Below are 27,090 nucleotides of genomic sequence, written 5' to 3'. Positions count from 1 at the left end.
TCAAAAATGATTAATGTTTTTAAAAACCACTTAAAATACTATTTTAATGCACTTGAGAAACTCACATTAAAAGGAACGCTGCATAAAATAAAGTACTAAATAACTTATTAATGTAAATTAGCACTCCATTACTTAGTTGGATTCCCCCGACTTAGTTTATATATATATCTTTTCTAGTACAGTATTCCCCAAATTGTGTTCCCAGGAGCTGAATATTAGTCAGTATTGTATCAATGAACATTATACAAGTGAATAGTCAAATGAATTTGAGAAACCTTGAGTTAAATAAAATTTAAAATGTATGCATAGACGAAGACTTCTCAAAACCTTTAATTTGCTAATATGCTCTGTGACTACCTAAGGGCAGGAGTAATATAAAAACATATTTTTACCATTGAATATCTTCCCTCTTTTAATTTTCAAGGACCATACCATAGGACTGGCTTTTAAGGGAATGTATTTTGGGAAACAGCAGTCTAATGATTTTTTTCTTTCAGCAAAATCACCAATGTATTTGGTGCTGTTAGTGTAGCCAATGCTGGGCTGAAGGCACAGCCCCAGGTGAACGTGATCTTATTTGTTTTCTCATACACCCTTCAGGTATCAAACTGAAAAGGTCCTGTTTACTTCCAGAGGAGAAAGTGCTACCCACTCTGTAAGCAAAACAACGTCACTCAAAAGAAATGTTTAAATATTCCACAGATCTTTTCTCTCCAAATTATTTAGACCATTCCTGCATGTCAGGTCTTCAAGTCAAATAGCAGCAAGTTTTGACACTGTCATGATTTGATCCAAAAGAATATTAAAAAGAAAACAAACAAACAAACTTAAAACTTAACTATGGCTATCCAGTTTAAAAGGGTCCCTTAATTGTTATCCTCTATCATTTTTCTAGGATCTACACGGGACATGTCTTTAGAATTTAACTGGAAAATCTCGTCAAACATAAATCTAATCACCTTTTATAAAGAGTTTCTGATCAACATACACACACACAGACACAGACATAGACACACGCATACACTGCAGTTACACCAGAGTAGAGACCACTCCAGGTTTTGCAAGAACCCACGTTTTTCCAAGAGTTTTCTAAAGTAGAGCATGACCAAGTCTCTCAAAATGTCACCTGAGCTAACTGGAATCCATTGTAAGCTCTTAGGACCAAATCATGAATCAGACCGGGTTGTACATATGTCAAAGCCTAGGTGATCTGATGACCTGTCCAGTAAGAGGAGGACAGTGGATGAAGAGGGCTCTTGCTAATATATTTGAAAGAACTTCCCAGCTTGCTTCCACTAGACCTTAAGCCCTATTTATCATTTTACGTCTAGCACTTAGCACATTGCTGACTCACCACAGGAATTGTCGGAGGAATGAATGTAGAAAAGTGAGCTACCAATGAAAAAATTCTACCTAGAATAATGGTGTTAGAAGTCAAATCTCTAATGAGATTTCAAGGCAATAAAGATTATTAGGCTGCTATGAGAACTTGGTGCTATAAGGGCTTACTGGTTAGTAAGATTGACCTGTTTTTTTCAGAGAAATTTAACAGAATTCATTTGACAGAATATTCATGAGGATTAATGAGCTCATTTTGGGAAGGTACTTTGAGATCCCTGGAGGAAACATGAAAAGATTTTAAGTAGTTTATCTTAAACGAATCACTCTCAGTTATCTAAATAGAACTGTGTCTCAAATGTTACAGTATTTATTTTGCTGCATACTAAATACTTACCTGCATATGACAACCATCATACGCAGCACATTATATCATAGGTTCAGATTTTATACTCTGTGCATAATGAAGTCCTATAAGAAAGCTTTAGAATAGCAGAAAGTTGGATCCTGCTCTCAGTTTGTGTATCCATCCACAGGATGCTAATGGGAAAAATTTCTTCCTGACCATCATAGGTAATCAGTTTATTCCCTGAAGCATGAGATCTGATTACCTTTATCTGTACTTCACACCCACGCAGTTTATTGGATCTGTCATCCTCACTGAAAGAAATCCTAATGTGGTACCTGTGATTTAAAGAATTTCTCCAACTAAAAGCAGGTATCACTGAAAGTGAGCAACCCGTAGGGGAATGTAGGGAGAGATACACTCTAAGTCAATATCGAGCCATTCAACAGCCAAGAAATATGAGGTATTTTTTCTAAAGCATTCAAGAGGAAAAAAATATATTCGGGACAGTGTAATTGATAGGGATTTTCCATTTTTAAAAATGAGGTCCTCTTTTTAATACAGTTTCAAGATAGCAGATACCTGGATATGAACCCACTCATTTAATATACTTTGTTCCTTAATCAGGATCTTAAAATATTTTTTCAAAGGAAGATCAGATTAAAGAGGTGGGGGTGGACATAGAGTATGAATCAAAGTGGAAAGGAGCAGCAATTTCAGATTCCGTAAGACGCAGAAGCTGAGCAATTCACCCTTCAGCGCTGTCGTCAGATGAACACAGTGCTCAGATCCAGATTCTAATACCAGGTTCTCCTGCCATGTGCCCTGAGCCAAATTATTTAAGCTTTTTGAGCCTCAGTTTCCACTTCACAGCATATAAAATACTCTGAATGTTTCTCCCCTTTCTAATCACTTCCCTAGATGTCCGTGTTCTTCTCTGAGACCAATAGAAGTAGCTAATTAACTTTTAAATGCCTAATATGTTTTTGTTTCATTTTTCCTGTAGCTCTTGAGATCTCAACTTTCCTCTCCTATCAATCCTTACCCTATCATAGTCAGCTTAGAATTTGCTTCCCAGTGGAACGGTAATTTTAGTTGCCCCCATTGTAGAGAATTACCACCTCATAAAATAAAAAGCCTACTAACCTATTCTTTAAATGTGGTTTATCTGCTTAGATGCTTCTAAGACAAGCTCAACTGCTGCTCGTGAGCGACAAAATTGAGAAGATATTCTTCCCTTTGGTTAGCTGGCAGAGAAGTCAGAACCTACTGGCTATTTAATCACTGAATGCCTCTGCCTCCCTTCTCTGGGATCTGAGCCGCATGGTAGGGCTAGTCCTTAGTCTGAGGAAAACAGTCCCTGGAGAAACAGATCAGCATTGCCATCCTCCATTGAGCCGAAAGTTGAGCATCACACCATCCTATTGTAAACGTGGGACACTTTTACACCTAAGCAGACTATTAAATGGGGGTGGAGTTGGGGGATAGAGAGGACGTTTGGTTTTCTTTAATGATCAGCTTAACAGCTTTTGCCGCCCATCATTATGACACTAACAAGTACCCTGCATTGGCTCTGACTGAAACCTATGGGAAACAAATGCTATCTCAGCCCTTTTTACATTTTGGAAACTAACCATATTAAGGGACTAAATGACAACTGATCTATTCATATCCCTAAGGACACTTTAAAGAGTTCTCTTTAGCCTCAGAATAAAATCTACCTAGTTCTCTTCCCAGTGAAATAAGGATGGGGAAAGTCAAGTCCCAGAGGGCCAAGAACTCCCAACAGTGTGATCCCGAGATTCTAATTATTTGGTCTTGCTTTTGAAATCCTGTTTGAAACAAATACTATGTGTGTGCTTGAGGAATAAGAAAGGCCTTACATATCACTGGTCCAGAATAATAAGATATTCCAGAACAATTTAAAATAAAAATCAGGTGCCTTGAATGAGCATAACCTACCCCATAATGGCTCATGATAGTGTTTAAGGTACTCTCAATATCTCTTATACACTGAGGAAAGGATACAAGGCAGAATAACTATTGCTCTCCCCACTTTACAGATGAGTAAAATGAGGCTCAGAAATATTAAACAGCAGTAGCTGGTCACGATACTAGCAACTGTCTTTGCCTCTTTGAGAACCCAATCTTCTGGTTCACAGGCGAGAGTCTTATGTAGACTTTAGCACCCTGCCTACACCTGTCAGGGAGAAAGTGGGCAGCAGAAGAGAGGATCACAGAGATGCTTGCTTCACAGAGTGAATCATTTAGGACAATGATTCACCAAATAAGAAATTTTCCTTATACATCCCCAAAGCCAGTAAGCTTTCAATGAAATGGGCTTCTGGGTTACAGCTGTTCCCAGGGAGGACTTTAAATATAAACAAGACCAGACAGCAATATCCAAGGTTGTTGATTTCAACCTGGGACCCATGTTTTACGTGACTAATTCACAAGAGTGGAAAGTAAATTCATGTCCCACTTACTCCTATAGGGAACATAATGGCTATCGCTTCAAACTTCTTCAACAATCTCCATTCAACGAAGCTGAGATGCTATGCTAGACTTCTTGGCCAGGCAACATTTATGGCTTTAAAGAGATGGGCAGGGTCCACTGGGTCGCTCAGCCTCCTACAAAGGCAGGAAAATGCCTGCAGTTCAGCTGTATGAAGTGGCCACGCCCACATTAAGCTTCTCTCTCACACCAATCTTCTTTCTTCAAAACTGTTACCCAAGAAATACGTCCTAAATTCCCCTTAGGAGAAAAAAAAAAGATGAAATATTTCCAGTCTATTGTGTGGTTTTCCCCAGAGCCCTTTCTTTTTCCAGATGCCAGTTTGAAATGCTTAGGCTCAAGTCCAGACACAGAGTGCAGCAGATTGCCTCATTTAGTTACTCTGAGCCTCATTACAGCGCACCTCTGGGTATGTAATCAGCCTTTTATTCACCTAACAGGATCATTCTCTAATAAGGTGTTCGTTTAAAGAGTTTCCCCCACAGGGTCTGTCCTTTCTGAGAGCTTCTGGGAGTATGAGAGGAAGAATGTGCATGCTGAATATTCACTCGCTGCAAACAAGTTACCCCTCCCTGCTAGGCCTTTCGCTATTCTGAAGGCTCTGTGGCTTGTCACTGGCAGCGCAAAAGAGGGAAAAGACAGAGACATACTAGGATAAGACGGACAGCTGGCAAATGATATGCCAAGTGGGCTGCTGCCCACTGGGAAAGCAGTCCTGACTTCCAGGGGTAATCCATCTTTCTGACACATCCCCTTCCCGGGAGTTAGTTTTCACCAACATCCTTTCTGCTCCTGACAAACAGGACGGATCTGTCTTTACTCCTTCTTCCTCCTGACAAGCTGGGAGAGTCACCCCTGGCCTGCCTTCAGCTCTTGCCTTCTCTCCTGAAACGGCTATTTACCCACCATCCAATGTATGGATCCTTATCAGAGAACTCAAGGGGTGTGGTGACCAGATGAAAGCATCTGGCCAGAGCTGGCCATTTGCCCTTCAAACCCCACTTTAAATCAAACAAATGGGAAATTAATAAGCTAAGTGTCAAAATAGAATGGAAGTTTCAACGTGGAGAAGCACCACCAATGAAGTGTCAAATTTTATTCCAATTAAACTGATTTTAAAGGCACAGAAGTCTTATAAAACATGCTTAATGGGATTAGAAAATATACTATCTTAGGTGACCTCTTAAACAAGAGGAAGAAATATTCTCTATTTAAGATGTTTATTCAAGCACCACGTCAATGGAGAGAAGGGGAAAAAAAAAAAAAACTATGCAAGAAATTAGACTAACCTGGTCCTCGTCCTGACCAGGCTGTTAAATATTTGAGATTTTTAAGTCTCTTCTTCAACCTCTTAGGGGCTCAGGCTGCTAATCATGAAGAAGGGGGTCATAACAGCTGATCTCTTTTCCCCATTTGAGGGCTAAACGTCCATCTGGAATCTCAGTTCAAAGGTGCTGTGAATAAAGAGTGAGCCATGACTCACCTCTGAAAAATTAAAAGGTGAACTTTAGCACATGTGTAATCCAGAAGGAAATGTGATATATTTACATTTCCAAATGCCTATCTGATTTTTGATAGGAAGAGCTTTCCAAGCTTCCCAGGCTCAAAACCTAATTGTGAATCTCCTCCCTTTGGAGACCGCAGGCAAGCACCAGGGGCAAACCAGTCAGCTATAGCTAATGTATTTTGCTAATGAGCCCAAGGCGCAAATACATTCTCTTTCTTCACATACGTATGGAGAAAGACCGAAGCTATGTTGCACATCTCTTTATTTTAATTCTCTTTACCTACTAACTTCTTCTAAGACTGGCATAATTCAGTGTCCCCTGATGTGGGATGAGAAGCTACTTCCTGTGAAGCAGCTAGGCATTAGGCATTTGTCTTTGTCAAGTACCTGACTGGCCCTGGTACGCCAAATATTTTGTTACTTAGTCACATCTAAATTTAATGCAGATTTTTACAGTTAACTGAGTTCCTCAAAATAATTATTTTTAATAATTCTTTTTTAGATTTTAAACAACCAATTATTTAATAGACCCCAAAAGTCTTTCAAGTGCCCATTTTCCCCCTCCCACTTCCAAGGATTCAGGAGCAGGAAGCTTTATCAGTGAAACTTACACAACTGAGGCATGCAGGGACACTGCTAACACTTCAGGGAAGGCTTCTGCTGCCTCTCAAGAACTGCGTAAGGTCTGGGAGTCACCAGTATCAGCTCCATTGAGGAGCCCTCCCCTCCAGGCAAATTCAAATGAACAATGGAGCATCAGGGCAGCAAAGTTATCTAAACCCACAAGTCTGTCCAATATGTAGTTTCTTCTTCCTCACATGTGAGTATCCTGTTTGCCTTGACCTACTTAAATCATTATTTGAAAAATGGCCTTTCTACTGCTCTGGGGGAAGATGTCATCGGTATGTGCTTAACTGTCACATTTGAGGTCAGGGCTGGTTTTACCATTTGGGAGATTAAGTGAAGAGGCCTAAGGGGGGGAGGGGGGGGAATTGGCAGGGCACCAAGAAGGGGCCCTAATAAAATATATACTTTCTTTAGTGGCTTGAGTAGGATGGTTACAATTCTACCAACAGAAAATTCATTCATGTGGGTTACAAGGAAACCCCTTGACAAATGGTAAACGTGTACAGAACTAACATATTTCACTCTTTGGTACATTTTCTTAACTAAATTCTTGCCAAGTAGGGTCACTCAAAAGCCAAGCCACAGGCAAATGAAACTCAGGATGTGGAATTTAGATAACGGAAAGGGTAACAAGGATGGAGAGATGTAAGTTAAGAGGAAAAAAAATCCGAGTAGGCAAGGGTTAACCATGAAGCGCTAAGGCAGTGCGCCTGACAGCGACCTGGAGCCTCTGAATCTCTGGTGTGCTTCTAGTGCCTAGAACAATGCCTATTCCACAGCAGGTGTTCGACAGCAATTTTTTATATGAATGAATAAACTGTCTGCAAAGATATTTTTTTAAAACACCTTTTTGTAGTGTTTCATTTTTAAATGGATGTGAGAAGGAATGCCAAAATATGCCTGAAACCTGCAGTAGAAAACAAGAAATAAGTATGTGTCCACATTTGGTGAATAAAATCACTAAACAGAGCTGAAACGAAAATGAGAATCAATGACTGTTTATCAGTAATGTGCCTCTTAGGTTGTTTAAAAGGGGCAGGAAAATAGGAAGTGATAGATAAATGGTATGATACAATTGATGGGATGAAATTTTCTAATGGTAACTGGATGGAATTAAGCAAGGAAAATTTAAGTCAAAAATAAGCTTCCTTTGGTTGGGATATATTGCGTTTGAAGGAGCAATCAGAAGAGGAACAAGAGGCACTTACACAATGTGCACAAAGTTAAAGCCATAAACGAGGCTGAACATAGGACACCGACAACCCGACATAGTTCCTCCGTGCACCACCTATAAAGTTATTTGTTACCTGATTAAGAAACTAGTCCTATCAAAGATATATCTGATGTTCTTAACAGTCAAATATTTTCCATCAAGTAGATTCAACAATTAAATTTCAAATCAGCAAGTTGATAAGAGGATAGACCTTAAAAACCACCACACGTATGATATGCAGCTTGGATTTCTCTCTTTTTGCTAATTATTAACATGTGCTACGTTTTGATCAACATCTGTTTCTTCCTCACAGTTTAGTTTCTTCCACTCAGGTCCTGTTGGGAAGTCATGTGGCTCAGCTGCAGATGACCCATAGGAGACTAACAGTGCCCCAAAGATGTCCACATCCTAACCCTCAGAACCTGTGAACACTGTTAGTTACATGGCAAAATGGAATTAAGGCTATGGATGGAGTTGAGGTTGCTGACTAGCTGACCTGAAGAAAGGGAGATTATCCCGGATTATCTGAAGGGCTCAATCTAATCACATGAGTCTTTAAAAAATGGATAAGGAGGCAGAATGGGTCAGAAAGACTTGATGGGAGAAGGACTTGACCAGCTGCTGCTGGCTTTGAAGATTGAAGAAAGAGACCATAAGCCAAAGAATGCAGCAGCCTCGAGAAGCTGGCAATGGCCCTCAGTTTACAGTCAGCCAAAAATCAGGGATCTCTCTTCTACAACTGCAAGAAACTGAATCCTGTCAACAACCCAAATGAGCAGAGAATGGATTTGTCCCTAGAGCCTCCAGAAAGGAATGCACTGTGTTGACACCTTGATTTTAGTCCCGCACAACCCATACCAGACTTCACACCTGGAGAATTGCGTGGTAATAGGTTTGTCTTGTCTTAAGCGAGGAATTCTGTGGGGGTCTGTTACATATGGCACCAATAGGAAATTAAAACATAACCCAACATTTCCAGAATAATTCCTGGGAATGCTGAGCTTTGAAGAAAGATGAAGTAGGAAGAGAAGCCTGGAGTAATACTGTTAAATATGTCAGGTTATCTATGAATGGGGAAAGAAGCTATACGACCAGGGGCAGCTGCTTCCTTTTTCAAAGTAAAGCAGAATACCTGGGATTTTGGTTATACCTTCCTTTGTGTTTAAGGGGTTGTTCAAACCAGAAGCTGTTCAACCCATCTCAGTCCATTAAAGTGACTCGGGTAGTGAGCAGATAGACACTGGCAGAAACACTGACATCGGGTACAGGTAATTGCCAAGGGCTTTTTTTATGACTATTCCTCATTAGTCTTCCTTCCTCTTGAATCCCTGTTTATGTACCTGGCTTCCAAGATCTAGTTATGGCCACTCCAACTAGATAGCCTCTGTGGAAGCCCCTCGGTGGCCAACTGGCCTCAGCAGCCTCTTTGATTCCTATATTAGTTTGCTAGGGCTGTAGTGAAAAAGTACCACAAACTGGGTGGCTTCAAAAAAGAGATTAATTTTCTCCCAGTTCTGGGGGCTAGCAATCTGAAATCAAGGTGTTAGCAAAGGCCATGTTCTCTCTCTCAGCTTCTGGTGGTTGCCAGCAATACTTGGTGCTCCTTGGCTTGTCCCTGCATCTCCCCAATCTCTGTCTTCCTCTTTACCTGGCGATTTTCCCTCGGTGCACATATCTGTATGCGTGTTTCATCTCTGCTTACTATAAAGACACCAATTATGTTGGATTAAGAGCTCATTCTATTCTATTATAACCTCATCTTAATTAATTACATCTGAAGCAATCCTATTTCCAAATAGGGGCACATTCTGAGGTTCTGGGAAGGACATGCATTTTGAGGGAACAGTATTCAACCCAGTATAATTCTTAACTCTGAATAGGTCTTAGATTTCGGCATCACCCTAAGCTCAGATAAGTGACTTTCTTCATCTATTATTATCTTAACCACTCAATGCTGCCCTGCCTGTCAAGTAGTAAGAATGTGCTGAGTTTTGTGTGTGGAGAAACTAAATTGAGCCAATAATTATTTTCCTGCATTACACTTTATTACTAAACTTATAAATGACTTTATATATCCCCGAGTGATTCACACTTATTATCTCATCTGTGCCTCATATTGACAATGGTCATGCAAATCTCATTATCTTCATTTAGAAATGAGATAAACTGAAGCATACTAAGAGAGAATACATTATCCAAAATTGTACAGTTTGTTAAGAACCAATTCAGGCTAAAGACTAGACTGTCTGACATCTGGCCCCAATTTCTGGGTCTCCTTTTTTACAATCATAATAGGAAAAATCACTTTCCTGTCTGTAACTGTCCAAGAAACAGCATTCCTAAGAGTTGAAAAGTGCACAGGAATGATATATAGAATCTCTGATCACTGCCACATGGTACTTACATGTCCTCCCTAAGCTACTCTATGGCAAATGACTGCTTTCTCTCTTTTTTTCCCTCTAGAATAAAAATAAAATAAATTATACATTGAGGACCAAGAATGGTATGACCATTCTTCCTGCTCTGCCACATATAAAACATATTTAATCATAATAAAGTCATTTGAGGTAATGGGTAACTAAAAACATAGTTTCTCAAAAAAAAAAAAAAAATTACCAGTCATATGAAAAGTTCAAACTTGTTTATGTTTGCCGTGGCCCTGAGACGATATCCCTTCTGTGTCCTTAAATAGCGCCTTGACTTATCATTGTCATGCACAATGATGATAATTTGTGACTGGCTGGGGCAAAGTGCTAAACAATGTGTAAACCATGGATTGATTCTTGAAAGGGACAGGGAGTTCTTCTTTATTCATCTACATGATCTCAACTACTGGTAGAGGGCTGGCACCATCATTACCCCATACACATTTGGGTAAACACCACTTTTTCTAATAAGAAATGTGATTTAGTAACATGACATTCCCAGGACAAGTATTTAATTGCCCACAGAGATAAGTAACTGCACCCCCTTTAAATTATCAGCGGAATTTCTAAAGAGAAGATAGTGGCAAATTTCTAAAAGGAAAGACAGGGAACGTGATAGAAGAGTACTAAAACAAAAACTTAGAAGTGCCCAGAAAGAGCCTTACTGAAGCAACCTAACCTAGATCATTGAAACCTTCATGTGGAGGGAAAAAAAATCCATATTATAGATTCAGCAGAGTAATGAGCAATGTCCCAGCGCCAAGGCAGAGTTCAAATAAATGCTTTACTTATTTGGTTCCTGCCTCTCCTCCTCTGTAGGTAGAAAATTGGGATGCAAGTCTCCTGACTCTAACTTTTAGTGAATTTGCTAAGACTTCCCAGTCCCTTTCATTTTATTTCCCTGGAATTATTGTGAAAAAGGAAATTGGTACAGATCAGTTTTCTATCTCAGGTGAAACCAGAAGAATAGAAGATAATGTGCTACTAATCTTTGGTTATTCCTGTGTCTAATTCTATGATCAAAAACATGATAGAACCTTCATGGGAATGAGAAAACAAGCCACAGACTAAGAGAAAATATTTGCAAAAGGTGTATCTAATAAAGGACTGTTATCTAAAATATACGAAGAACTCTTAGAACTCAACAGTAAGAAAATGAACAACCCCCATTGAAAAAATGGCCTAATGATAAGGACATCACACCAAAGAAAATATACAGACAGAACACAAGTAAAGGAAAAGGTGACCAACATCAAACAGTTACTAGGGGACTGAAAATTAAACAACAATGAGATACTACTACACACATCTTAGAAAGGCCAAAATCCAGAGCACTGGCAATACCAAGTGCTGTCAACAATGCAGAGCAACAGTCAAGTCTCAACAATAAAACTCGTTTATTGCTGGTGAGAACACAAAATGATACAGCCACTTTGGGTGACAGTTTGGCAGTTTCTTTCAAAACTAAACAAACTCTTACCACACAATCCAAGAACTGCAGTCCCTGATAATTTACCCAAATGAGTTGAAAACTTATGTCCACAAAAACCTGCATACAGATGTTTATAGCAGCTTTATTCATAACTGTCACAACTTGGAAGTAACCAAGGTTTTCATCAGTAGGCACATGAATATGTAAATGGTGGAATGTCCAGAAAATGGAATATTATTCAGCCCTAAAAAGAAATGAGCTAACAAAGCATTAAAAAAAACATTAAGGAAACTTAAAAGCGTATTACTAAGCAAAAGAAGCCAATCTGAAAAGACTACATACTGTGTGATTCTAACTATAGGACATTCTGGTAAAGGCAAAACTATGGCAACTGTAAAAAGATCAGTGGTTGCCAGGGGAAAGGGTGAGGAGGAACACAGAGGATTTTGGGGCAGTGAAAGTACTCTGTACAATAGCATAATGGTGGATACATGTCATCACACATTTCTCAAAATCCACTGAATACACAACACCAAGAATGAACTCTAATGTAAACCATGAACCTTAGGTCATACTGATGCATTAACACATGTTCATCAGTTGTGAGAAATGTAGTACTGTGGTGGGGGATGTTGATAGTGAGAGAGCCGGGGGTATATAAGAACTCTGCGTTTTCTGTTCAATGTTGCTATGAACCTAAAACTGCTTTAAATAATAAAGCATATCTAAGGGGGGGAAGCACAGTGGGCAAAATATTCTCATCTCTACCTAGGAAGCCTCACTTTTTAAAATCCTCCAAGTACTAAAGCACAATTTCACTGATGCAGGCATCATCCTTTAAACTGGAGAGCATATCTCAATCTCATTTTTCAGGCCTGAAACTGAAAAATAAAGATGACAAGCAGTCTTCCAATAGAAAATGAGAAGTAGAGATATTTACGTTGAGAACCATAACCTACATTTCAATGCAGACCCATTGCCTTCATTATAAACTAGCCTTCGGTTATATGACCTGTCAAATAGCTTCTTACAAGTATCCTAACAAGGCAAGACACTGGGGATTTGCATTGGTCTCGTCCCCATTTTGATGGAGAAATAATACTGCTTGTGTAGGATCATGAAACTAATTTGGGTTGAGTGGTGCACAATGTTGTGATCACAGAACCACACCGTCCAATGACAAAAGTTGTGTTGGGATGCTAAACTATAATTATGTGACCACCAGATGTGAAAACAGACATAAGCAACCATTAGAAGTGTCAGCTCTTTGCATTTACCTTAGTTAACATACAGCACGAAATTAAGTAGCCTCCCTCTGTAGAGACCTTACGCTAACCAGGTCCTCTTAGTATCACAGCACATTTCAGGGCAGAAGCCTTTAAATGTAACACATACATTTGGGGGGAAAAAAAACCTCCGCTTTTCTTACTAAATCTTTCTGTAAAAGCAATGCTAATGACAGAACAAGATCTCACCTTAAGGCTTTATTAATACTAATGATAACATAACAAGGATAATAGCTAGCTAGCATTTACTGAGTGCCCACAATGTAAAGCTAAGTGTTTTACTTACATTTATGTACATTTTTAAAAACCGTTTCTATTTTAGAGCAGATTGAGGCACACAGCAAAATTGAATGACTCCCCTCCCCCAAGCCCTTTTCCCTCATTGCTACCGGCAACAACCCAAAGCAAGACACCACTGCGACAATTACAATAGCCTCCTAACTAGGCTTCCCACTTCCCTCTTGCCTCTTCATTAACAGAAGTAGGTAATTTACTCCCTTGCTTAAAATTCCAGAAATGCTCACCATCAGACTTACAGGGAAGTCGAACTCCTCCCCCCGGCTTGCATAATGAAGCCCCCCTATCTGTTCAGTCTGACGCTCCTTACTCTCTTCATTGCTGATTACATCCAGGCTCTCTTCTTTCCTTAGTTTTCAAACAACCTAAGCCTATTTTTGCATAAGGCTTTTTCATGAACAATTCCCCTTAGATATGCTTTTCTGGTCCTTGCAGCACTCCCTTTTATCATTTGGGGTTGGAGCTTTTCCTGTTCACACAACCTAAGGTATCTCCCAAGCACACTCTTCTGCTTCATCCTGTTTCATCCCAAGTTCAATCAGAAACTGACAGCATCTTCTTCTTTTTAACTGACTGACTGTCTTTCTGCCTCAAGGGAGCACAAAGTATGATAGTACTGTCCATCACCAAATACTCCCTGCACAGCAGGATCTGGGAACTGTCACGTGCTCAGTCAAGGTTTGTTAAATGAAAAACTGAATGATGTTCATTCCAAGGGCCATTTCGTAGAATTTATTTCCCCCTAATTTATGGAGTCATGGTGAGCTAGAAAGATTGCTGAAGGTTACTCAGTTATCTAACAGTGGCAGAGCCAGGATCCAAACGCAGATCTATCTGAATTCGTGGTGGATCTGCACAGCAGATGGACCACACAATCAAGAAAATGTGCTTGTAAGGAGGAATAGTTCAAATGCTTTGGTTGCAAGTTATAAAATATCCCAACATCTGGCTAGAAAAAAAAAAAGAAACATTATTTCACATAAAAATAGAGAAGCTATGGGGTTGTTCTTCCAGTGGTTCAATGATACCATCAAGGAAAGAAATTATCTTCTGCTTTTTGCTTTAGGTATTGGCATGTGGGTTTTGTCTACAAGGTCCACGTGTCAGATGTGAAACCAACAGCATCTGATGTGGAATAATCCGCAGAAGAGTGAAGAGGCAAACGAGTGTCAGCTTAGATTAGTGTCTTATTAATAAGAATTCACTAAGGTAACTAAGCATTGCAATTAAAGATTTTTCTTTTTCTCGTATGCACTTTACAAAGGGTTTATTAGAACAATGGTTCTCAAGACTGGCTACACATTAGAATCACCTCGGGAGCTTTCATATTTTGATGTCTGGTTCACACTTCAGACCAATTAAATCAGTGTTTCTGGGGGCGAGAGTTTTATGTTTTTTTTAATTATCTCTGTAGATGATTCTTTTGAGCAATAAGGGTTGAAATCACAAGAATTTCATTAGTGTATGCTACTTGGTCCTAAGTATTTCCACATCTTAATTATTTACTAGTGTCTCTTCTTGTATGTTCCAATTTATTTCTTGTTTTCCATTCTTTGATGTTTTTCCTATAATATTTATTAAGTAATGGTTATTGTTAACTGAGCTATATGAATGAAGAAAGTAATATTGATTAGTTCCCACACATTATCTTACAGCATTCTTAAAAAGACGAAGAAAAGCAGCATTTCAAATACAGAGCACTTTAAAGTGATCCATATTATATGAGCATGATGAGGGACCTGATACACTTCTCAACCAAATATTATAAAAATATAATCATGACTCACTTTTTCAAAATGACCAAACGATGTCTGTGGAGGATTGTATTTCTCCAAAGACTGCCATAAAAAATCTTCCATCTGACTTGTTCTTTTGCAGTGTGACCCTGCTTCTCCCCTAATCATAAAGAGGAGTATGGTTTTCTCTCCCCTTGAATCTGTATCAGCCTGAGTGACTCACTTCTAACCAATGAAATGTGGTGGGAGTGTCAACTGTGTGCTTCTGGGGAGAAAACAGGCAGTGCATTTTCCACCTGGTTTCTGGGAAGGTTCTCTCTCCAGAAGCTCCCTCTCTGGACAGTCTCTGTCAGAAAACCAGACTGCGAAAAGAAGCCCAAGCTGCATGAAAATGCCATGTAGACAGTCCCAGCTCAGCTCTCAGCCCTCAGATCCTTCCAGTTCAATTCCAGACGCATGAGTAAAGAAGCCTCTAGGAAATTCCAGGTCCCAGCCTTGTGGATCACTCCTAGGTTTTCAAGTCTTCCCAGTGGGGATGCCAGATATCAGGATGCAGAGACAATCCATCCTTGTAATGCTTTGTCCAAATTCCTGCCCCACAGAACCCATGACATCAGAAGATGCTTATTACCTGTAAGCCTCTGAATTCAGGCTTTGTTTGTTACACAGCATGGATAACCAGAACAATCTCAGGAGAGTCACACCAGGAAAAGCACCAGAGGAAACATCTATCTCTTTTAAGTTTCATTCTTCTATCGTTTCTGCTTTCCAACTTCACAAAATCTTTTTCTAACATGTACTTCTAAAATTTTACTACTTCTGACCCCTTTATATATACACACATAAAACCCACAACTCCTTTTCCCATTTCTATTATTTCAAAGAGTTGTTGAATTTGCTTAATCATATAGCAGATATTTGAGTGAGGTATTACATATATACCTAGAAATTAAAATTATATATATATAGTATAAATTATCTACATATACACACATAGACATAGAGACATATAGATTAAGATCTATAGCTCTAGGAAAGCTAAAGATATAATAACTACAAAACGGAGCATTCTTTTGAAAAGAAGGGTCTTAAGATACAATTTATGCCCACTCTGTTGAGTAACCAATAGTACCAGTGCCAGCCTCAGCACCACCCAGTAAGACCAGTCTCAGGAAGGAATGAAAGCACATTCATGGTTCAAAATAAAGATTTCCCCTAACTTTACTGGAACTTGAGCTCACAGTGTATCCCTGGAACTCTTTTCATTGCTGTCCTTTTTCTCCTGAATCTGGAGAAAGTGTGGACGAGGAAAAGTAAGAGGTAGCAGACATAAGTGAAAGACTTCACGTCAATGGAAGACTAAAAGAAAAAAGGAAAAAAGAGAGAGAGAGAGCACACGTACAAAAACAAATTCAGAACTTGCAGTTGAAAATGTCACCATGTTACCAACCCCTGAGAGAGGCCCTTGTGTCTTCCCACAAAAGTACTCACAAATACAAGAAAAAGTGTCCTCACAGAGCACCACGGGAACAAAAACTGATGGCCTGTTGCCAGGACTAGAAGGAACTATTGTCAAATGGATCTGGATCAGGATTAAGGAAAAACTCAAGTGCATTTTGACTTGTAGCACATCCGTCAGATTCTGCTTTCTGAACCAAAGACCACTTTAGAACAGCTAAGAAGATAACGTGAGTGCCTTCCATGGTTGTCCTCTAATTCAGAGACTGGGCTCTTTATCACCCAGACAATGGGACAGCCTTCCTTCATGTGCCAAGGGGAGCCATTCCAGGCGACCACAGAACTATGCTAATAGCCACCTCCTCTCCATGTGTGCTATGAGACAGCAACACTCAGAACACAGGACACTGAACTCATTTCTTTCATAATCAGAAAGTTTTTTTTTTTAATTTAGTTGAGTGTCTCATAACAAATGGACATTATGACTGAGCCCAGCGTAGGATATATGTGATTATGACTGTACCAAGTTTAGCAATAAAGCTTTTTCATTTCAGCACATTTTTTAATGAAATTAATTGAATTGGAAAGGAATAAAAACATGTCTTTGAGATTGATCTCTTAAAACTAGATGGCTAATTTTCCATGCATGAAAATGCCACATGGTTGTGTGAATATCTGACATCATGGCAGCCACAAGGGCCAGTCTCTCCTGGAAATACTGCTGACACACTGAGAGAATTAGCTGGGACAGGAGTAGTGAAGCTCACCAGAAAAGTTCTTCTGACCTCTGTCACATGGGTTCTAAAATGTGCTATCTACCATGATAAGAATTTCCTTTTAAGTTCTTCCTTTTGTTCTTCATTGTTTCTTTAAAGTAATTTGTGATATGGTGTATTAAGATTGCTACATTAAAAATGCACTGTAGCTTTATTATGTTTGACTCCATAAATTTATGTTGATTCCATGAACTTGACAAATTGAAACTGCTAATAAAAAAGGAAAAATACCTTTAAAATGTGCACAAGGCAAATCCAGGATATGCGTATTTTTCATGATTTCTTGAGACCTAATTAATAAAACCCACCTACAGATTACTTGCAGAAAGCGTTAACACACCAATCCATCTACTGACGTGTGCACTTCTACTGCTTCCTTATTGTCTCACTTTCTAGGCGCACTCATCGCTTTATAAGGACAGGAGAAAGATGGAGGGAGAGGACGTTCTTGCAGAATCATCTTAGAACCACACCTTCTGGTAGTTACTACAAAAATACACTTGCAACCTGAAAAATTATCCATAAATTTTTTTTCACTCAAACTGACAAGTCAATTTACTCAAGCAAAACACAAGTTTATAAACTAAATTTAAAAACTGAAATAAAAATGATCTAGTCCAAAGCTCTCCAAAGTGTATTCAATAGAACATTAGTCCATAAGCTACTCTAAGAAAGGCATTCTGAGTTTTCTTTTTTAAGGCTCTGAGGAACCCTGCAGTAAAAAGACCCACTAAATTTTGTATCGGCCAGCATTTCACACACTTATGTGAGCACAAACCATTTGTGTGTGTGTCTTTTTTTTTTTTTTTTTTTTGAGGGGGATACAAGAAGACAGATAAACTATCCATTATATCCATAGAGTAAGAAAGAGCTGGTCTCATTTATAACAACAGGTACAAAGCATAGCTATGAACAGATCCAGCTTCCTATAAGGACCTCCAGGAGCAGATGGGAGCAGGGAGGAAGAGACGGTGGTTGGGATTTTTTGAGATGCTTCTCATATCAGTTTCATAACACTTTCATCCATCTTCCCTGTCCCTTTTCCCCCAAGCAAGTTAATAGATTAACCTAAGAACACAGAGTGTCAGAGGCCAAAACTCTGCACCTGAGAAAACATTGTAGCTTCACATGTACAAAGGAATAAATCATCTCACAGTCTTTCTCCATGAAGTGCAGAAAGAAAAATCACAGACAGGAGGATTTGTCCTTTAGACGATTATTACCAACAACAGGTGGTGGAAATGCCGCTGATAAAAACTGCATTTTGGCAACCAAGGCTGCAGTCCAAACACAACAACATTCACAGGGGCTCTGTCTATTTTTCTGGCTGCTGTAATACAATATTAGCAGACAAATGACTGTGCCTGTTCCCTCTGCCACAGATTCCTGAACATGCGCAGGAAGGTCTCCGCCAAGCCAAGACTGGAGAAGGAAAAAGGAGAATGAAGGATAAAGAAAAAACCATAAGAAATGACAATAACTAAAACAAAACAAAAGATTCTCTCGATATCCAGCCGCAAGAGCTTTAATTCCTTATTGCTTACAGCAACACCAGGGAAAAGGACATTGTTACTGTAATAACAGGGGAAAAGTCATCGTAGGTGCACATCTTTAAAGCTTTTTATCTAGTTTTGAATTATATTGATAGACTTTATAAAAATCTTCTGTTTTCAGGATTTGGATTGGCTTTGAAAGTGATCAAGGCAAGGATTTTGAAGGATTCTTCTGGAATAGCCATCAGACTTTATAATAATAAAGACCAAGACTCAATGAAAGAAGACTGTAGGTGTGACATAGCATGAGGGTTAAGAGGACAGGTTTTAAAGTCAGATGCAACTAGATTCAAATCTGAGCTCCACCATTTAGGAGCTATTTAATCTTGAACAAAGTACTCAGTCTTTGAGGTCTCCAGTTTCCTCATTGGTAAGATGGAATAATAATAATATTTACTTCAACGTGTTGCCAGATTTAAATCACGTAAGATAGACAAAGAATCCAGTTCAGTGCTCGGCACACAGGAGACACATCAAACAATCATACCTGTCGTTTTATCATCATTATCTTAGATGAGCTAATGGTTCTTTTCCTTAATTCTGTTCCTAATAAAAACAAGTTGACATGGAGAACTTGTAACGCTCCAGCCATTCTTCTAAGCTCGTGTTGTGTGCTAACTCGTAATTCGTGATTCCCAAGTGGGGAAGGTTCTCTTAATAGCCCTATTTCAAAGATGAGAAAACTGAGGAACAAAGAGGTTAAGTAGCTTGCTCAAGGTCAGCAGTAGTAAGTAGTAGGGCCAGGATACAAATCTAGGCTATTTGGTTCTGAAACCTGGACTCTTTACCTTTAGATATAGGGAAATTAACTCATTTGTCCAAAGAAATGAAAATACAGTTACTGTGATAAGGGAGACTAAAGACCATATTCCCTGCTTGTTTTACTAAAGGAATATTAGGGACGAGTAAGAGGCAAGTAGGTCAGGTGCCAAAGAGGAAAGGACAGTTTCACGCGCTATATAGGGCACACCGTGATCCCACAAGCAAGGGTTCCTTACTAAGGGTTCCTCAGCATCAGACTGGCTCTGTTGTCTTCACCTAGCTGACCACATAACCCAAACAAATAAATCAAGAAGTCACAAAAGAAGTGACTCTGGCCCAATCATCTTTTCTGGGCAAATAGCAAATATGTAGAAGCCAGGAATGTTTATTATAAACTTAGAGCTCTATGTGAAATCCAGACAGAACTCTGGGAAGACCTGGGGTTTCTAGAGAATCAGGGAAGTGGGTAAGCATTCTCCCCAATAAGACAAATAACACCACATAAATTCAAGCCAGCTAAATCCCTACTTGAAGCAATTTCTGCTGTCCACACTTCAGCCGTTCAACTCAGATATAAGTAGTCACACAAATTCCCAATGCTCAAAGGAGTTACCCAGAACACATAATACATCCCAATTGGGTTTTTCAATAAGTAGTACAGACTTTGATTAACTCGTTCACTTATTCAACCTTTTGTGGAAGGCTTCCTATCCCTGAGTCATCGTGTAAGTGCCTAGGAAACCATGGGGAACCACACAGATTCCACACTGTCCTGGGAAAACAAGCGTATTTTCCTAGTTAAGGTACATGGTAAATCATTAAGATATTGCTCTCAGAGTAGTATCTCTCAGAACACCCATTATCGAACAAAACAATCTTCAGAGGATCTGACAATAGGATCTTTATAGCTCTGCTAAAGTTTTATCCATAGAAGGCAGGGACTGAGGAAACTGATGAAGATGGCTACCAAAAGGGTACAGCCAAACTCATCCAGAATAATAGCCTAATGTCATTAAATGGCAACTCCTAGGATAAATCCAAGGAGAAACTAAATCACATTTGTAACCAAAGGACCAATGTTACTAATGCTTTAATAATGAGTCCTTTCCTGCTCATCTTCATCTACAAGGCTGAGTGAGTATCTCAGGGTCACAAAGGGTATTTCCCCCATGTGTGGACTGTGTCCCTTAACAGTGTTGAACTGCAGACTAACAGCTGTGAATGAATGATGAATGGTGAACTCGGGGATTTAACAGGACTAGCATTTATTCATTCATTCACTGATTCATCATCTCTGGGTGTCTTCCATGTTTCAAGACTGTTTTACGGCCCCAGAGATAAAATGACTAGCGTAATCTTTTGATTCCTGGAAGCTTATGCTGTAATGAGGAGCGAGACAATAAAGTACTAAAAAAACCAGAATGGTGGTAAGTGCTATTAAAAAGTAAGACAGAGTAACAGGATACAGAATGACTGGCAGGTTGGGGAGACTACCTTAGACAGGGTAGTAGGAAAAGATTCTCTAAAGGTGACAGTTGAACTGAGACCTGAATGTTCTCAAGGATGACAAGGAAAGAGCATCTCTCACATACCAGGAGATTTACTTATGGATCGAAGAATTTATAATGCATTTTGGAGAAATCCTTTAGTACTTACATGGCAGTGTGTTACAGACAGACTGCAACTTACCCTTGACTCCCTTTTCTGAGGAAACGGGTAATGGGACATCCTGGTTCTTGATAAAGATTGCTAGACATCTTTCTTACAAAGAACTCAGAGTTTGTTAATTCACAGTTGATGTCTTTTAAAACTTTTAATAAAAATCTTCCTATGTTGTTGGTGGAAATATAAATTGGTGTGATATTCCTGGCAGCAAATCTGATACATGTGTTGAAAACTTTGAAACAGGTACACTCTTACACTGGCATCTGTACTTCTGAAAACTAGTTATAAGGATATAATTACAAATATTTTATACTGTTTAGCTACAAATATGATTGCTGCAATATTGTTTATAATGGCAGAAATTGGGAAATAACCATAATGTCCAATAAAATTGGGTTAATCAAAGCAAATGGTGCTATTTCGTATAACAAAATATGGATAAAACACTTGAAATAGTGACCACACAGATTAAGAGCTCATTGAATGTCAGTTATTATGAATAGTACTGTTATTCAGTCAGTCATAGAAAATTAAATTTTTGATGAGTATTAATTGATTTAGAAAGATGTTTTGAGGACATGGAGATGAAAAAATAATATCCCTGGCTAAAAAAAGATCACTGGTAAAGACTTCTGTGTTCTCAGTGTGAAATCTTTGGGCCAAGAAGAAATAAAAAATTAGGGAACTGATACTCTTGAGCCAGTTCTAGAAGAAATGAACCATCATGACGGAGTCTGATGGATGAATTCTGATTCTTTAATCCTACCTCATATGCCCCTTTCCACAAATCTAGGAACTGTTCTACATGGGATTAGGTGACCCTGACCAATTTATCATCATAAGAAGCACAAAGTATGTTTGCTGCCAGAACTGCTTAAATTCTGTTTGAGTGGTGGGTTCCAATTCTTACAGAGCCATTTAGTCTAATTAATTCAAATAGCACCCTTTGCGACAGACTCTAAAGGTGGCTTCCCTTTCCATAAAAATGATGATCTGTTTCCCTCAAAGTATGGAGTCATCACCCTTGCTGCCTCCTCTTTATGCCTTTTGGGAAAGTTACTGAACTTCCCAGTTTCCTTGCCTGTAGTACTAGAATATTAGTAACTACCTCAGAGAGCGCTTCAGAAGAGTAAATATGCTAATACACACCCTATAAAGATCCTCAGATCTGCCTCACAATGATTGATTAGCAACTACCTCAGTTACTGAGATCATTCTCAATTGTATTATCATCCAAGAGGGATTCCTTGTTGTCCTTGGATTTTAAGACCCTTCTCCCATCTTTGCTCCTTCTCTGTAAACAATGTCAAAATATGTATCTTATCAACAACCCAGAGGCTTCCAAGCACAACTTGCAAAACCCTTCCTCTATGCATATTCAACAGTCTCCTGGGACTCTGGTCCATCCTAAACACGACCCTTAGTGGCAGGTTGGGGCAGGGAGAGCTGGCCGAAGAAATAAAGGGAGGAAGTTGAGCCCGGGAACTTGCCTGGTGATGTCAAGTTTGGCAAGTGCTCTTCTTCAGACTGGTCTCCTTCCTAGTCCCCCAGCACAACTCCATCTCCTCATCTGCCCCCGTTCTGAACCCTGCTGCAAACCCCTAACTCTACAGCAACTGTTAGTATGATATATTAATGTGATGCCTCAAGAGAGGCAGTCTCACTTTCTTTTGAAATGTTTGCTATTCTTACTTCAGTTTCTTTTGCCCTACTATGTCCCAAATTTTTTACTCATGTGCATTTTTGTTTTTCTCTACAAGCTAAGCTAGTGTTTCTCAGAAAGAAGTCTGTGGACTGGCTGTATCAAGGTCACCCAAGGGAGGGGGTCGGAGAGGGGCTCAGATTTCTGAGTTCCCTGCCAGACTTAATGAATCCAAGTTTAGCACTCAGAAGTTTGTGTTTAGAAAAGAGCCCCAGGTGGCATCAACTCACACTAAATACTGAGAACTATAGTCCAAGGAACCGACAGACAGTGGTAGACACAGGACAGGGATTTGCAGTTGGAAGTGCCTTCAGAACTCAAGGCAGGGGTTGTCCGCCTGCCTCAGAGGCCAGAGGGCCAGGAAGCAGCTATGAAGCCATGTAATGTGCAGAGAGATAGTCCTACAGGAAGTGGGAAAGGCTACAGATAGGCTGATGTCTGTAATTTAATTTGGTAGAGAAAGGGGCTTAGTAATTTTTTTTAAAATTTATACAAAAAAGTGAACTAATTTAACAGTAGCAATGAACACAGGAGACTTGCACATTAATCTCCTGGCCACAGGCATTGTGTTCTGCCTTTCTAACTAGGTAATCAAGTTATTAATTATGCCTAATATTTGTATGTTTGTCAATTAAAATTAATTGAAAACCAAATGTTTTCCAATGCTCAAAAAAAAAGAAGGAAAAGAGAGAAAGAAAGAAAAAAACACTTTCAAGTAGCTAAAGATACTGACAGCCCAGACAGCAGCATTGTTATGTTAATGACAATGACTTAGTAGAAATGAGGCTGGAGGGCAGAGTTGTCACAGCAGAGGGTGGTAACAAGTAACATCTCCAGAGCATGGACGACTTTCCAGGCTACCCTTTGAACACTTAGCTCTGCCCTGTGAGATCAGTGTTAGTCATATCCTCAGTTGTCATTTACATTCAGGGAGAGAAGGCCCCTTGGCACTGCTGTGCAGCCAGGAAGTGGCAGGGGCAGACCCTGAACCCATGTGGTCCAGTCCCAGAGTCCACTGTCTTACCTCTGTGACTCAGTGACCACCTCCTCCAAGGGAAACTCCTCATCCAGAACATGGGGATATGATATCACCTGCCTCAAAAAACTGCTGTGAGGATTAACACATGAAAATCCTTTAAAAGAACAGCTGTCATAGCGAGTACCATATACATATCTGCTACCGTTCATCACTATTGATATTAATGACCAATATAATTAGGACTGGTGTAACTATAATAACATATAATAATTACAGTGATTACTTATTGATAGTCACATTCCATTGACTGTAACATAACAAAAACATAGGCAGAATGGTGCATGCCTTTTATGAGGGCTGAGTGGGAAGTTCCTTAAAATGTGTTCTTCCTGACCCCCTATATCAGAAGTATCTGAGATGCCTGTCAAAAAGAAAAAAATAGAGACTCCGAGAGCCCCAAGAGAGACCCACTATGATGAGACCCCCAAAGGTGTGTATTTAGCAAAGGCCCTAAGTGCTTCTGCTAAATACTAATGTCTGAGAGTCCCTGATAGAGAGACTAATTATTAAAACATGGGGGAATAGATGAAATTCAGCTGTCAGACACCCTACGTATTTCTCTGCATGTGTAAGTTAAATATCTTAAAGGCACACATAGCTAGTCCTTCCAGGAGGTGGTATTTCTGATTTCTGATTTCTGTCATAAGACTAAATGATTTCTGACTTGATAAAGTTTGCACTTATAACATAATTAAATAATTTCCATACCATTGTGCTCTATTAGGACTGGATTAATCCAAGCAATAAAAATACAATAATAATGGTGATGGATGACGGCAGATAAAGATGGATGATAATGATAATTATGAGGTGCTTGATGTTTTACATTGAAATTATAGTCCTATTTTCATTAACTTTGTGCTAAACTATGGTGACAAGAGTGACCAACTTTTTAGACAGCATTTCAGGAGTAAGTCCGATAGGTTTGTTGTATTTGTAATGCACTCTTGTACAGCTCTAGCCACCTTTACTGATGTCTCTAAGGTAGGACTTTTTAGCTCAAGAATTACACTGTTAAAGTGTATGTTAACATACCTCAACATTAAAATGACAATGGACTGATAAATGGATTGAATAAAACACTCCAAAAGCAGAGCCACTATAAAACTAGGCTCCCAACATACAGGGTACTCCATTTTCAAATATCACGAAATACCTAAGGAAAAATTACTATTACTAAACATTACACATCCTAATTCCTCGTCCAGTTCCACCTGGTTATTACCACATCCCCAAATCAACCATCAAATGTCAAGGAAGTGTCCAGTCTATGAAGCATAAAAGCAATCATTGCTCTCACAAGCCACAATGCCCAAATATTTACTAAACACAAAGGGAAATAGTTGGTCATGATGTTCAGAGAGAAGAATTTGATTCCACCTGCCAAAGAATTGCCAGAAGGAAGCAAACAGTAACTAAATGTGACACGTGTATCTATACTGTCTCAGCTGCATCATGCTTTGAGGACTATCCAAAAAGCAGTGCTTTCTAAGGAGACAGCTAGAAAGAAACTTGGATGCATGCCCTTCATTTCCTTCCCTGTGCATCAATCTCTCCACCTGAGCTAGGAGAAGAAAACAAGAGAACATCATGAAGGATGCTTTTCTTCGGTATCTACCCAACAGCTGCTCGTTTTCACCGTGGCCACAGGAGGTAGCACACAAGAAAAGCGCCTGCAGCTCTGTAATTGATGATGACTTGAAGTATGAAAATGAGCATATTCAGACATTTCTCTTCACAAGGAAAGAATAAACAGCCAATACTAAAACAGTCCATTTCTCTTATGCCAAGATTTTGTTGGTGGTTTCTTTGAGTAGGCAAATGTTTCTTTTTATACTCAACTCTTAGCTGAATGCTACATATTGATAAAATATGGACACTTTCTGTTCATTCGTTTTCTAAATGAACCTTGGAGTTTCTTATAAAATCCTTCACTTTCCTTGGTAGCTATTGCATATAAAGCATTTGCTGGAGGAGGAAAGTAGAAAGGGTAGGTGGGGCAGATATCGGTGAAAACAGAAAAAAAAAAAAAAGCAAACAAATTCAGAAAGACTAGCTGGAGGTCCCATACCAGAGCAAGCAAAAGAAGGTTCACAATTATAAATGTAAATAAAGTCATCACCTCTCATTTCCAGGCAGTATCAGTACCTGATGGGAGTTCCTTGTAATAGAAATCTCTCTTTTTTTCATGTGTGTCTTATAGTTTACTTATTAATGCTGCAGTATGCCCAGGAGTGGGAGTGAGCATGAGGCACATACAGTGGCACGCTGGAACGGGACTGCACTGGCTTCTAAGAGCCATTTAGCTGTACACATACTGCTTCCCAACTCTGTGTTCAGTGATGCCCTGACAGAAGCTTGAAAGCAGCTTTGGTGGAAAAAGTTCCACCACAGAAATCTGGGAAGGCCACAAACCACAGCCTTTTTTCCCCCTAGAAAGTCAATTATTAAATAAACATCTACCAGACTCTGCCAGCCACACAAAGCCTTCTTGACATGTATCTGCAATCATAACTGAGCCTTAAGAAAAGGTAAAATATTTGTTGTCATTCCTGCTAGATTAAGGAGACTAACAGCTCAGAGATTAAGTAAATTGTCCAATACTGCAAAGCTTTAATTAAAGACACATTTTGAATCCAAAATCCACCTTAATATCCTATACAATGCTGTCTTCCAAGCTTAATGGATGATTAGATCCTGGAGAAAAATGCTATCCAAGGAAGCCTTGATATAAGCATGTCAGTCAATAACATTGTAACAAGGATGGAAAGATGCAGGCTGGTGTTTGAGAAGTCCTGGTGGAGTTTCCAGGGGCATGCCGCAGGGTGCTGTATGCTCTACTGCCCTAACCTGCATATCTGAAGCTCAAAAGAAGATACAAAAGGCATGCTTATCAAGTCTACTGATGCCACAAAACCTGGAAGGATGTATTCTCTCACTTGTCTATTGTGTATATTTGTGTGAACCATCCAATATCCTTTCTGGAATAAGGCAAGTTTTGCAAAGCGGAATGGATAAAAGAAATGTCGTATGTAGCAGCTGAAGAAAAGAATGAAATGCATTCTAAAGAGGAAAAAAAAAAAAACTGGAGGAGTTTGAAGGCTGACTTCAGCATCTGAGGAAGAAATTCTTCCATCTCTGTAGTAGAAGAGACCCTTCCATCTTTCTCCAGGGAATGAAGTTCAACCAACAGAGGAGAGGTATCGGAGGAAAGGTTCCATTCCAAAAGAGGGGGGATTTCCTAGTACAAACTAGCACACTTGTCCTCTCTCAATTTACTCAGGGACAACCCAGAAGTCACCTCTCCTGAAGTAAATGATTAAATATGCAGGATTTGCAGGCAAGTGACGCAGGTTCAAATCTGAGCTCTGTTGCTCACTGGTTATGACCTTAGGCAAGTCTCATCAGTTTT

General features: G+C 39.4%; 1 protein-coding gene and 1 long non-coding RNA gene across 2 annotated transcripts in view; one reads left to right on the top strand and one right to left on the bottom strand.

Moving 5' to 3' along the window:
- Nucleotides 1-27,090, bottom strand: part of NRXN3 (neurexin 3) — a 1,622,198-nt gene that overhangs the window by 525,682 nt on the left and 1,069,426 nt on the right. The window lies entirely within an intron of this gene.
- LOC116664365 lies at nt 822-16,123 on the top strand. Its single transcript, XR_004320873.1, has 3 exons — nt 822-1,147; nt 10,343-10,345; nt 16,113-16,123. It is a non-coding gene; the product is annotated as an uncharacterized LOC116664365 (long non-coding RNA).

Source organism: Camelus ferus, chromosome 6, assembly GCF_009834535.1.
Source record: "Camelus ferus isolate YT-003-E chromosome 6, BCGSAC_Cfer_1.0, whole genome shotgun sequence".
Taxonomy (NCBI): Eukaryota; Metazoa; Chordata; class Mammalia; order Artiodactyla; family Camelidae; genus Camelus; species Camelus ferus.
The sequence above is the reverse complement of the archived record's forward strand: the minus strand, read 5'-3'. Positions and strand labels throughout refer to the sequence as shown.